The 13,489-nt window shown below is 49.6% G+C and overlaps 1 pseudogene; it reads right to left on the bottom strand.

The window, feature by feature from the left end:
- Positions 1-7,157: 7,157 nt before the first annotated feature.
- On the bottom strand, positions 7,158-7,539 carry LOC141161038 (histone H2B 1.1-like; annotated as a pseudogene).
- Between the last annotated feature and the right edge of the window lie 5,950 nt (positions 7,540-13,489).

Genomic DNA, 13,489 nt, shown 5'->3' with positions numbered 1-13,489 from the left:
AAATTCTCCCAGAACATTGACAGTATTCCCTGGTCTCTGCTGGATTGAAGTTGTGTCTCTCTCGCCTGTATTCCTTGGTTGTCCAACGAACTGTGACCTCTGCCGCAAGCGGTTTCAGATGGGAATTTTTAAAATAGTTCCGCAACAAGGGCCTTCTGGTACAGCCCCATTTTAGTAGACCTGTCCGCCTCAGGAATAAGAGATATAAAGTTCTCCTTGTAGCGTGGGTCTAGAAGTGTCACCAACCAGTAATGACTTTCACCTAAAATTTTGAGAACCTGAGGGTCACGGGAAAGGCAGCGTAACATAAACTCAGCCATGTGTGCCATACTGATAACAGGCAAGACTTCCATGTCCTCTCCAAGATGACAACTGACCAAGCTATCCTCCTCCTCCTCTCTGTCCTCAGGCCATCCAAGCTGAACAGACGGTATGACAGTTGTGTTGGTAGTACCATCTATAGCTCATAAAACTAGCTCCTGTTCTTCCTCCTCCTCCTCTCCCTTATTGCCACCCAGTCCACATTGGGATGAGATGAGGCTGGGCTGTGTATAATCACCCTATATGGTTCCTTGATCCATCTCATCGTGCTCCGCCTGCAATGCATCCTCTCTGATTGTGAGAGAAGACAGAGAAGCGGGATGGTGACGTTAATTATGGCATCATCGGCGCTCACCATCTTGGTGGTGTCCTCAAAGTTTTGGAGGATGGTACATATGTCTGACATCCATGTCCACTGCTGAGGTCTTATGTGTGGAGTCTGAACTGAATACCGACGGCCTTGATGATGCTGGTACTCAACAACTGCCCTTTTCTGCTCACAAATCCTTCCCAACATCTGCAGTGTAGAGTTCCAATGCGTGGGGACATCACACACCAATCTGGGAACCAGAAGCTGCAAACACTGCTGAAGCACGGCAAGGGCGGTGGAAGCTGTAGGTGACTTTCTAAAATGCATACACAGGTGGTGTACTTTAACAAGCAGATCCGGCAGCTCCAGGTAGGATTTGAGAAACTGCTGAACCACGAGGTTAAGCACATGGGCCAGGCATGATATGTGTGTGAGCCGCCACTAGGTTCCGGCCATTTTCATTCACGACCATGATTGGCTGTAGGTTCAACGGTGTGAGCCACTGATCGGCCTGCTCTTTCAGAGCTGTCCGCAACTCTTCAGCATTGTGCGGTTTGTCACCTAAGCATATTAGCTTTAGCACAGCCTGTTGCCGCTTGGCCGAGGCAATGCTGCAGTGCTTCCAGCTTGTGACTGATGTGGTCATTTCTAAGATGGAGGAGGAGGAGGCTGAGGAGGATGAGGTGCAGGAGCTGTAGACTGTGGGGGCAACTCTGATTGACTTAGGGCCCGCAATCCTTGGTGTTGGGAGGACGTGTTGTGTCCGAATGTCCGACTGGCTCCCGACTTCCACTATGTTAACTCAGTGTGCCGTCAGCGAGATGTACCGTCCCTGCCCACAAGCACTTGTCCATGTGTCCGTGGTTATGTGGACTTTCCCGGTAACTACGTTGTTTAGGGCACGGCTAATGTTTTGGGACACGTGCTTGTGTATTGTCCCACATTTCGCGACTGCTTGCGCTAGAAATGTTGTCTTTTAGGCTCGTTGAGACGGAAGCATTCCTCAACCTGATGGCGGCGACCGTTCCTCGGTACTCGGTCCCCAGCTGCCACTATTTCTCCTGGTGTGCCGTCCCCGCATTACACAAGCAAGTATCCCAAAACGTGCTTGTGTAATCCAAAAGCCGTGCCCTCAACAACGCAGTTACCAGGAAAGTCCACCAAACCACGGACACATGGACAAGTGCTTGTGGGCAGGGATGGTACATCTCGCTGACAGCACACTGGGTTTACATAGTGGAAGCCGGGACCCAGTCGGACCTTGGGACGGAACAAGTCCTCCCGACGCCAAGGATCGTGGGTCCTAGATTAATCAGGGTTGCCCCCACAGTCTACAGCTAATGCACCTCAGCCTCCATCTCCGAAATTACCACATCAGTCACAATCACAACCTGGAAGCACTGCAGCACTGCCTCGGCCAAGCGGTAACAGGCTGTGTAGAAGCTAATATGCTTAGGTGAAAAATCGCACAATTCTGAAGAATTGTGGACAGCTCTGAAAGAGCAGGCAGTTCTGTGGCTCACACCGCTAAACCTACAGCCAGGCATGGTCGTGTGTGACATGGGCCGGTACCTGGTTGCTGCTCTGAGGTGAGGCGAACTCACACACGTACCATGTCTGGCCCATGTGCTGAACCTCCTGGTTCAGCGATTTCTCAAATCCTACCCAGAGCTGCCTGATCTGCTTGTCAAAGTATGCTGCCTGTGTTCCCATTTTAGAAAGTCACCTACAGCTTCTGCCGCCCTTATCATGCTTCAGCAGCATTTGCAGCTTCCGGCTCACTGACTGGTGTGTGATGTCCCCACGCATTGGAACTCTATATTGCAGATGTTGGGAAGGATTTGTGAGCAGAAAAGGGCAGCTGTTGAGTACCAGCATCAACAAGGCCATCGGTATTCAGTTCAGACAACACACATAAGACCTCAGGAGTGGACATGGATGTCAGACATATGTACCATTCTCCAAAACTTTGAGGACGCCACCAAGATGGTGAGCGGCGATGACGCCATAATTAGCGTCACCACCCCATTTCTCTGTCTTCTGAAACTCTTTCTGCTCACAATCAAAGGGGATGCATTGCAGGCGGAGCACGAAGAGATGGAGCAAGGAACCATAAAGGGTGATTACACACAGCCAAGCCTCATCTCATCCCAACATGGATTGGGTGACAATGAGGAAGAGGAGGAGGAGGAAGGACAGGAGCTAGTTTCATGCACTATAGACGGTACTACCTGCTCAGCTGTCATACAGTCTGTTCAGCGTGGATGGCCAGAGGACAGAGAGGAGGAGGAGAGCATGGTCAGTCATCCTCTTGGTGAGGACATGGAAGTCTTGCCTGTTAGTAGTCTGGCAAGCATGACTGAGTTTATGTTACGCTGCCTTTCCCATGACCCTCGCGTTCTCAAAATTTTGGGTGACAGTCATTACTGGTTGGTGATACTTCTAGACCCACGCTACAAGGAGAATTTTATATCTCTTATTCCTGAGGCGGTCTACAAAAATAGGGCAGTACCAGAAGGCCCTTGTTGCGGAACTATTAAAAAAATTCCCATCTGAAAACGCTGGCAGCAGAGGGCACACTTCGTTGGATAACCAAGGAGTACAGGCGAGAGAGACACAACTCCAATCCAGCTGAGGCCAGGGAACACTGTCAAAGTTCTGGGAGCGTTTTCTCAGACCCTCCCATCGCACAGGCCCTGAGGTGCGGGGTACTCTCACAAGGAGTGCAAAGTTTGGGAAGATGCTGAGGGAGTACCTTGCCGACCGTACCAATGTCCTCTGTGATTCCGCTGTGCCTTATAATTATTGGGTATCCAAGCAGGATACGTGGAATGAACTGGCTCTCTATGCCTTGGAGGTCCTGGCCTGCCTTGCCGCCAGCGTTTTATCACAGCGGGTTTTTAGTGCCGCTGGTGGAATTATAACTGATAAGCGCTTCTGCCTGTCAACTGAAAATGCTGACATGTTGACTCTTATAAAAATAAACAAGGGATGGATTGGGCAAGACTTCTCTACACCACCGAATGATAGCAGCGTAACATAAACTCAAATCCAGTGTCTTTTCTTGGGAGGTGTATTCCCATGCACCTTTTCACACCCACACATTGGTATACGCTTCCTGATTTGGGCTATTTGCTCTTGTCCTTCTCCTCATCCTCATCCTCCACCACCATATCACCAGGGTGACCGTGGTCCATGATGCATCACCCACATAATTTTTTTAAAGGGTGTTTATGATGCCTATAAAAAAAAAAATTATACAGTATGTTCATGTATACCCCCCAGGGTTAAATGTTTGTCAGCTCATACACTTAGTGCATGGGCATTACAAGTATAGGAGGCCCACTCCTTTTTAATGGGAACATTTTTTTATGAGGCCATCCTCCATGTCTCTTCCAAGGGGTATTGAAGTGCCTCCAAATTTTTGGCAGCCCTTGCATTCACTGCATAGGCCAACACTATGGTAGACTTTCTCCTTTCTAATGGGAATTTGTCGTTACTGTGGCCCTGCTCTATGTGTCTTTAAATTCTTAGTGGGTTTTTTCCTAAAATTGGTCAGCCGTTGGACTCACTGCATACCCTATAACTGTATAGCAGACCCTCTCCTTCCTAATGGGTACATGTCGTACCTTGTTACTGTGGCCCTGCTCTATGTGTCTTTAAATTCTTAGTGGGGTTTTTCCTAAAATTGGTCAGCCATTGGACTCACTGCATAACCTATAACTGTATAGCAGACTGTCTCCTTTCTAAATGGAATGTGTCGTTACTGTGGCCCTGTTCTATGTGTCTTTAAATTCTTAGAGGGGTTTTTCCCAAATTTTGGCAGCTCTTGCAGTCACAGCATGGGCATTACCACTATAGGAGACCCGCTCCTTTATAATGGGAACATTTTTTTACTGAGACCCTCCTCTATGTCTCTTCAAAGGGGTATTGGATTGCGTCCAAATTTTTGGCAGCCCTTGCAGTCACTGGATACGCAATAACAGTATAGGAGACCCACTTGTTAATAATGGGAACAACAACGCATAGCCGCCTGATGGCTCTCTAACAATAGCGAGGGCCAACTGCTGGCCTTTTAAGAATAGTAAGGGCCGTCTGATGTCCCTATAAAAATAGGCTTTATGACTTTCAGAGTCCCTCCTTCATAAATAAAACAGTATGTTTCTGATGATGTGTCACACACCACATTGCCAGATAAGGTTGTAAAATGTTAAAATGACATTTCCCAGTGAATGCATTTATCTTTAAAAATAACGTAAAAAAACCAAACAATAGGATCTTTCTTTAGTATAAATAACAGCGTCACTAATTTAACCTCAATGTAATCACATTGCTCAGCTCCTGCACCTCCTCCTCCATCTCCGAAATGACTACATCAGTCACAAGCTGACAGCACTGCAGCACTGCCCTGGCCAAGTGGCAACAGGCTGTGCTGAAGATAACATGCTTAATGCTTAATTGACAAACCGCCCAGCGCTGCAGAGTTGTTGAAAGCTGTAACACGGCAGCCTGATCTGTGGCTCTCACCACTGAAAATACAGCCAGGCATGGTCGTGTGTGACAATGGGCGGAACCTAGTGGCGGAGAAATGACAGCCGGAGTAGATACGGTTTCCCTCTATGCCAGTACTTTCACCGAGCTAAATACAACTCTCAGCAAAAAAAGCTGTGGACTGGCTCCGTACCATCCCTGGCCACATTCACCTGTCCACGTGTTTGTGGGTAGGCAGTCTTTACCAGTAAGTGCACTGGGGAGGGCACGGGTAATGTTGTGGGACCCGTGCTTGTGGAAGGCGGAGAAGATACCGGGAGAAATAGTGGTGGCTGGGGACCAAGCATGAGCACCCAGCTGACGCCGGCATGAGGTTATGAAAAGCATCCGCCTCCACGACCCTAAAAGGCCACATTTCAAGTGCAAGCAGCTGTCAAAAATTTGGCAGTATAGTATTGCAGCCTGTAGGTGGGTGGGTGGCTGGCTGCATACTTGTGCTTGCATTCCAAGGAATGGGGTAGGGACAACTGAACACTGCACTGGGACAAGGACATGGACGGTGATTGTTGCAAGTCTGCAACGACAGGAGCATGGCGGGAGGCATCTTATTACTTATGATGGGCACACTTTTAGGCAGTGACCTGGGAGTCAGAAATGGTTCCAGAGGTCTTCCCCATGCTGTTCCCATGTCTTTTCAGCACTGTATGCATGTGTCTGATGATGTGTCACACACCACATGGCCAGATAAGATTGTAAAATGTTAAAATGACATTTCCCAGTGAATGCATTTGTCTTTGTTGAAAGCAATGCAAAAGTGCAAAAACGCATAAAAAATGTTATGTTTGAATATAGCCCAAGGTGTGGAGGAGTATTTTTGGTTTTGGTTATTTATTTTGCCTTATATACAAGTCATTACCCTGGAAAGGATGTTCCTTAATATATTTCCCAGGAAAATGCATTTTGCTTTTGTTTTTGTATGTTCTATTGTGAATCCGTAAAAGTGGCGTAATACTCTGACAACGTTGTTGACAGCAGTGACCTGGGAGTCAGAAATGCTTCCAGGGGTCTTCCCCATGCTGTTCCCATGTCATTTGAGCACTGTTCGATTTGGCCAATTTTTAGGCCCTCTGCAAACCACCGGGGGGAGCCGCGTGAAAAATGCTTGAGTTTTCCATAGAATTACATTGGGCTCATTACTCGGGTAAAGCACCCGAGTATTCCAATTTGCTCGACCCGAGCAACGAGTACTCGAGCATTTTAGTGCTCGCTCATCACTACTCCCTAGCTCAGCAGCAGCTCTCCCTACACTGTCTGATTCCGGAGTGACTGTGACAAGCATGGCGGCGCCAGGTCTGATATAGACCTCTGATATAGACCTGATGACGCTGTGCGACCAGCCAGTCACTGTAATGCCACAGCCAACTTGGCTATGACATGACATTGACTGTCACGCAACCCCTGCATGGTAATTGGCTGTATATTATGCGCCAAACATGCGGGGCGGCGATTCAAGCTCCCGAACATTCAAAAAATACTCGCCAGCAACGAGCATCTCGAGCTCGTAACGAATAGTGGTGAGCATGCTGCTCATCACTAATAAACTCCACCGACCACAATCTCATGTAATCACCTTTCATAAAACAGTGAAGTAATTTCATTATTTAGAGAAACTAAACCGAATCAATTCCTAAAATAGGAATGAGACGAAAAGGAGTCAGATCTGAGGAGCAAGGGCTTAAATAAGTCACTGAACTTCCATCTGAAATCACAAGGGCATTGGTGAAAGTGCTGAGCTGTGAAGGAGAACCCAAAAGCAGCCCCAGTTTTTTCGCCATCTTCTTCGTTAGCCCTTAGCCTTCACTTCTACTTGGGCCACCTGCTATTTACCCTGTCATTAGACAGAGACCCGGGCTATGTGGCCAGACAACTCGGGGAGACGGGAGAGAACACAGAAGCAGCCACAGCTCTGATGTAGACGCGGTGGTGGCTCTCAGAAGAGCCTTTGGGGTGATGGCGGAGCAGCAGACGAAGCAGATCACTTGGCGCTGATGTATTTGGTGACGGCCTTGGTGCCCTCGTACACGGCGTGCTTGGCCAGCTTTCCGGGCAGCAGCAGGTGCACGGCGGTCTGGATCTCCCGGGAGGTGATGGTGAAGCGCTTGTTGCAGTGAGCCAGACGGGAGGATTCCCCATGTGATGCGCTCGAAGATGTCGTTGACAGAGTAGTTCATGATGCCCATGGCCTTGGAGGAGATGCCGGTGTCGGGGTGGACCTGCTTCAGCACCTTGTACACGTAGATGGCGTAGCTCTCCTTCCTGCTCTTCCTAAGTTTCTTGCCGTCCTTCTTCTGAGTCTTAGTGACGGCTTTCTTGGAGCCCTTCTTGGGCGCTGGCGCAGACTTGGCGGGATCAGGCATGGTGAGTATACAGAGATCACAACTCAGAGAAGAGAGAACAATGTTCCTGCTCCTCCAGCGCAGCAGTATTTATAGCCACACATGCAAATGAGCAATGCTGTTTGCTCCTCTTCTACTGGGTAAGAAAGTCATGTGACCTTCGTAAGCTGAGCCCGCTGCGTCTTATTGGTGTTTCTACAAGTCTGCTCTCCTTTGGCGGCTTCAGATCCATCCAATGATAAGGCAGGAGGTCGGGGCAGCAGCGGATAAAAAGCGACTGAGGAGACAGAAACGACATTATTGGAGAGTTCAATTCTTCCTCTAATTTTGACTTTTTGTAGAGTATTACAGCGATGTCTGGACGCGGCAAACAAGGAGGCTAAGTCCATGCTAAGGCAAAGACCCGCTCATCCCGGGCAGGACTCCAGTTCCCAGTCGGCCGTGTGCACAGGCTTCTCCGCAAGGGCCATTATGCCGAGAGAGTCGGAGCCGGCGCTCCGGTCTGTATCGTCGGCGTCCCTCCCTCCTGCTAGGCAGAGACGCCGTTCGTCTCACCTCCCTGCTCAGTCCTCGGCGTCCTCTTCCCGCGCTGCTGCCAGCGCTCGCCGCTTCCCGGGCACAGTGCTTAGGGCGCGCGCGCTCCCTCTCTCTTAAAGGGGCCGTGCGCGCCGTCCTAAGGAATCCGCAGCCAATTGCTGGTGGAGCTCCCATATATAAGGCACCTCCTTTGCAAAGTTGTTGCAAAGCCTTTCACCTCTGCTTCAGCCTTCAGGTCCCATTGCCAGTCTGCTTTCCAGCTCTGTCTACCTGCTAGCATTTCTGCGGTCCGACAGTCTGTCTACCTGCATCCACCAGTCTGTCTATGGACCAGTCCACCGGTGGATCAGGAAGCACCTGCCTGATACCTGCCTGATACCTGCCTGAGACCACCTGCCAGCCAGCCGAGAGACTCTTACCCGCTCACCTGGGAGCGCTCACCTGCTGCCCGCCAGTTAGTCTACCTGGAGGTGCTGCCTTCACTTGCCGTGACCACCTGCCAGCCAGCCGAGAGACTCTTACCCACTCACCTGGGAGCGCTGACCTGCTACCCGCCTGCTAGCCTACCTGGAGGCTCTGCCGTCACTTGCCGTGACCACCTGGCTGTCTAGAGACTCTTACCTTGCTGTCACTTGCCGTGACCATCTGCCTGTCTAGAGACTCTTACCCTGCTGTCACTTGCCATGACCACCCGTCTGTCAAGAAACTGTTCCCGTCACTTGCCGTGACCTCCTGCCCTTCTACCCAGAGACTGTTCCTGTCACTTGCCGTGACTACCTGCCCGCCTTCCCTGGGAGCCACCCGCTTCCTTACAAGGACTGCCCCTTTGTATAGTAGCTCAGAGGTTCCACCTCCCAGACCCGTTACACGGTCTATCTGGCCGCTGTGCTGGAGTATCTGACTGCTGAGATCCTGGAATTGGCCGGCAATGATGCCGGGGACAACAAGAAGACCCGCATCATCCCCTGTCACCTGCAGCTGGCGGTGTGCAATGACGAGGAGCTCAACAGGCTGCTGGGTGGGGTGACCATTGCCCAGGGAGGTGTCCTTCCAAAGATCCAGGCCGTGCTGCTGCCCAAGAAGACCTAGAGCAGCAAGGCGAGCAAGAGCAAGTGAGCGCCGCTCCTCCACATCTGTCAGAACAACTAAAGGCTCTTCTAAGAGCCACCACATCCTCCTCATAAGAGCCCGCACCGCAGATAGCAGGCGATGGTCCACACTAGGGTCTGCTGACACCTGTGTACCAGACGGTATATAGATCTATCTGTGTACATGATCCTTGCTCCACTGTATGATTTGCTGCAGAGGACTCATTTAATCTGTGCAGGACCTCTGGCGCTGCTTGATTACCGGCACTTCACCTGACAAGGCTATGCGCAGTGCACTGTGCGGCTGTGTCTGCTAGTAATGACAAGGCAGGGGTGACACTGCGCCTATAATTGTGCTTGTGTATCGCCCCACCACAGCATTACTACCCGACACAGCCGCACAGTGCACTGTGCATGGCCATGTCAGGCGAAGTGACGGCAATCAAGCAGCGCCAGTAGTCCTACACAGATGCCGTGGAAGCGGTCCGGGCCCGATGGCGAGTGGGACCCCTGATGGTCCAGGGTCATATCTGTGACACGCTAGCAGCACTGCACTGACTCATGCCTGAGGAGTTGCTGGACAGGACACAGACCAAGGCAGGTGAGTGAGGTTTGTTGCCGGCTTCCCCAAACCCCATGATAAAAATAATTTTAACGTGTGTGTGTGTATGACTGTGTATACATATTTATGTCTGTTTTATGTGTTTTAAAGAATGTGTTCAAATATGTACGTATGCCTGTATGCACGTGTCTGCTTATTATATGTGTACATATCTGTGTACCATGTGCACGTGTGTGTATGTATGCTTACCGTGTGCTTGCATAACTGCGTACTGTGTGTGTATGTGCATGTCTGCGTACTGTGAGTGTGTGTGTGTGCATGTCTGCGTACTGTGTGTGTGTGTGCATGTCTGCGTACTGTGTGTGTGCAGGCATGTCTGCATATATGAAGGATGAAGAGGCAGGCTGGGTCCTGTGTTGTAAAACTATTTTTCTCTGCGTCATGTGACACTCCCTCTCCGATCATTCCTCCTCCCAAGTCTGACGCAGCGGCATGATGACGCACCACGCTGTGTCAGAGAGTGGAGCTGGCAGCGGCTGAGGTGATGAGAGAGACGTGCTGCAGAGACGGAAGCAGCGGAGAATGAGGAGCGGTAAGTATGTATTTATTTTTTTATTTATTTTAAAATTAATATTATTATTTATTATAGCGCCATTTATTCCATGGCGCATTACATGTGAAAAAAGGGGAATAAATAGCAAAAACAATTACAATAATCTTGAACAAAACGTGACAGCGACTGGTACAGGAGGAGCAAGGACCCTGCCCACGAGGGCTCACAATCTACAAGGGATTGGCGAGGATACAGTAGTTGAGGGTAGGGCTGGTAGTGGAGTGGTATGGTGGAGCGAGGGTTACTGCAGGTTGTAGGCTTGTCGGAAGAGGTGGGTTCAGGTTCCTTTTGAAGGTTTCCATGGTAGGCGAGAGTCTGATATGTTGGGGTAGACAGTTCCAGAGTAGGGTGGATGCACAGGAGAAATCTTGTATGCGATTGAGACAGGAGGAGATAAGAGAGGAGTAGAGAAGGAGATGTTGTGAGGATCGGAGGTTGCGTGCAGGTATGTACCGGGAGACTAGGTCAGAGATATATGGAGGAGACAGACTGTGGATGGCTTTGTATGCCATGGTTAGGGTTTTGAACTGGAGTCTCTGAGCAATGGAGAGCCAGTGAAGAGATTGACAGAGAGGAGAGCCTGTGGAATAGCAGGGGGACAGGTAGATTAGTCGGGGAGCAGAGCTTAGGATAGATTGGAGGGGTGCGAGAGTGTTGGAAGGGAGGCCACAGAGCAGGAGGTTGCAGTAGTCGAGGCAGGAGATGAGGGCATGCACTAGTGTGTTCGCAGATTCATGGTTGAGGAATGTGCGGATCTGAGAGATATTTTTAAGTTGGAGTCGGCAGGAAGTGTAACTGACTTGGATATGTGGTTTGAAGGAGAGATTAGAGTCCAGGGTTACCCCAAGGCAGTGAGCTTGAGGGACTGGGGAGAGTGGACAGCCATTGACATTGATAGATAGTTCAGTTGGGGGGGTTGAGATGGGGAAAGATGATGAATTCTGTTTTGTCCATGTTAAGTTTTAGAAATCTAGCAGAGAATAAGGATGAAATAGCGGACAGACATTGTGGGATTTTGGTTAGTATGGAGGAGATATCGGGTTCAGAGAGGTAGATTTCTGTGTCGTCGGCATAGAGGTGATACTGAAAGCCGTGAGACTCTATGAGCTGTCCCAGGCCTAAGGTGTAGATGGAGAAGAGTAAGGGTCCTAGAACTGAACCTTGAGGGACACCGACAGATAAAGGGTGAGATGAGGAAGTGGCATGTGAGTGGGAGACACTGAATGTCCGGTCTGTTAGGTATGAGGAGATCCAGGATAGGGCCAAGTCTGTGATGCCGAGAGATGAGAGAGTCTGGAATAAGAGGGAATGGTCCACTGTGTCAAAGGCAGATGACAGGTCCAGGAGGAGGAGGACAGAATAGTGTAGCTTGGATTGGCTGTTAGTAGGCCATTGGTGTTATGGTTAATATTTTATATCTAGCTTCATTATTTATTTAGGAAAACTTGCATCATGGAATCTCTGACTAAGATACTGGTTTCCTGTGAATTCCCTGACAAGAAGGTTTACGTTGGGCCAAGGTAAGTGTGTTATCACTGATTGTCTATTTTGGTTTCCTGTTCAGTTGTATGTAACAATTGTAGTTCCGTTTTGTCTAGCTAATAAAGGTGGTGAGTCTTAGCTGCCACACAGAAGACTCTACCTGCTGACAATGCATATCGCATGCATTTTGTCTCTCTCCCTTCATCGATGAAGTATTTTAATTTGAATCTCACTGGCAATGTGAAGACCCTTTGCTGTCTATTCCAAAGTTCTCCCTAATAACAAAGAAGGGTCACCACAACATTGGTGACCTTAGTCAGTGCAGTTTCAGTAAAATTGTGCGATTGGAAACCAGATTGTAGGTGGTCGAAGAGGGAGCAGGAGGAGAGGTGGGAGGACAGTTCAGAATGAACGTGTTGTTCCAGTAGTTTTGAGGCATAGGGGACAAGTGATATGGGTCGATAGCTAGTCAGAGAGGATAGGTCAAGGGAGGGCTTTTTGAGGTTGGGTGTGATCGAGGCATGTTTGAAGTATGAGGGAAAGACGCCAGTTGTTGATGACAAGTTGAAAAGGTGGGCTAAGGTTGGGATGAAGATAGTGGTAAGGTTTGGGATGAGGTGGGACGAGATTGGGTCAAGTTCACAGGTGGTGAGGTGTGATTTGGAAAGTAAATAGGAAAGTTGATCTTCCGTAATGGTAGAGAACGTGGTTATGGAGGAGGATGATTGAGTAGATGTGGGGAGAGGCTGTAGGCAGGGTGGACTGGCCCACCGGAGGATCGGGAAAACCCCGGGTGGGCCCCGGGGTGGGCCCCGAGTCCCGATGGCGACGCCCCCAAGCCCCACAACCTGCCCCCCTGGTTCGCTAATCATATCGGCAGCACTGCCGATATGATTAGTGATGGGCCCTCTGCAACGTCAAAGCAGGGAGAGCGATCTCCCTCCTCTGCCTGCTACGGCAGTGATCCTCTGCCTCCTATGCGCAGTGCAACACTGCCGGTCCGTGCGCAGGAGGTCAGTCTCAGGGCGATGACGTTATCTCCCTAGGACTGCTTCCTGTGCGCACTGTGGAGGTCGGACGCGGCGTCGCCCGAGGCAGCGGCAGCAGAATCTATGGGCTCCTACCAGGAATATATTATTGGAGGCAGGAGAATGTATGGGCTCCTACCAGGTATATATTATTGGAGGCATCAGAATCTATGGGCTCCTGTCAGGTATATATTATTGGAGGCAGGGGAATGTATGGGCTCCTGTCAGGTATATATTAATGAAGGCAGTAGAATCTATGGGCTTCTGTCAGCTATACATTATTGGAGGCAGCAGAATCTATGGGCTCCTGTCAGGTATATATTATTGGAGCAAGCAGAATCTATGGGCTCCTATCAAGTATATATTATTGGAGGCAGCAGAATCTATGGGCTCCTGTCAGGTATATATTATTGGAGGCAGCAGAATCTATGGGCTCCTGTCAGGTATATATTATTGGAGGCAGGGGAATGTATGGGCTCCTGTCAGGTATATATTATTGAAGGCAGTAGAATCTATGGGCTTCTGTCAGGTAAATATTATTGGAGGCAGCAAAATGTATGGGTCCTGTCAGGTATATATTATTGGAGGCAGTAGAATGTATGGGCTCCTGTCAGGTATATATTATTGGAGGCAGCAGAATGTATGGGCTCCTGTCAGGTAT

This window comes from Phyllobates terribilis, unplaced genomic scaffold (assembly GCF_046119375.1).
Source record: "Phyllobates terribilis strain yellow unplaced genomic scaffold, ASM4611937v1 Scaffold_9__5_contigs__length_417890890, whole genome shotgun sequence".
Classification (NCBI taxonomy): domain Eukaryota; kingdom Metazoa; phylum Chordata; class Amphibia; order Anura; family Dendrobatidae; genus Phyllobates; species Phyllobates terribilis.
Note: the sequence above shows the minus strand (reverse complement) of the source record. Positions and strands in the feature narration are given on the sequence as shown.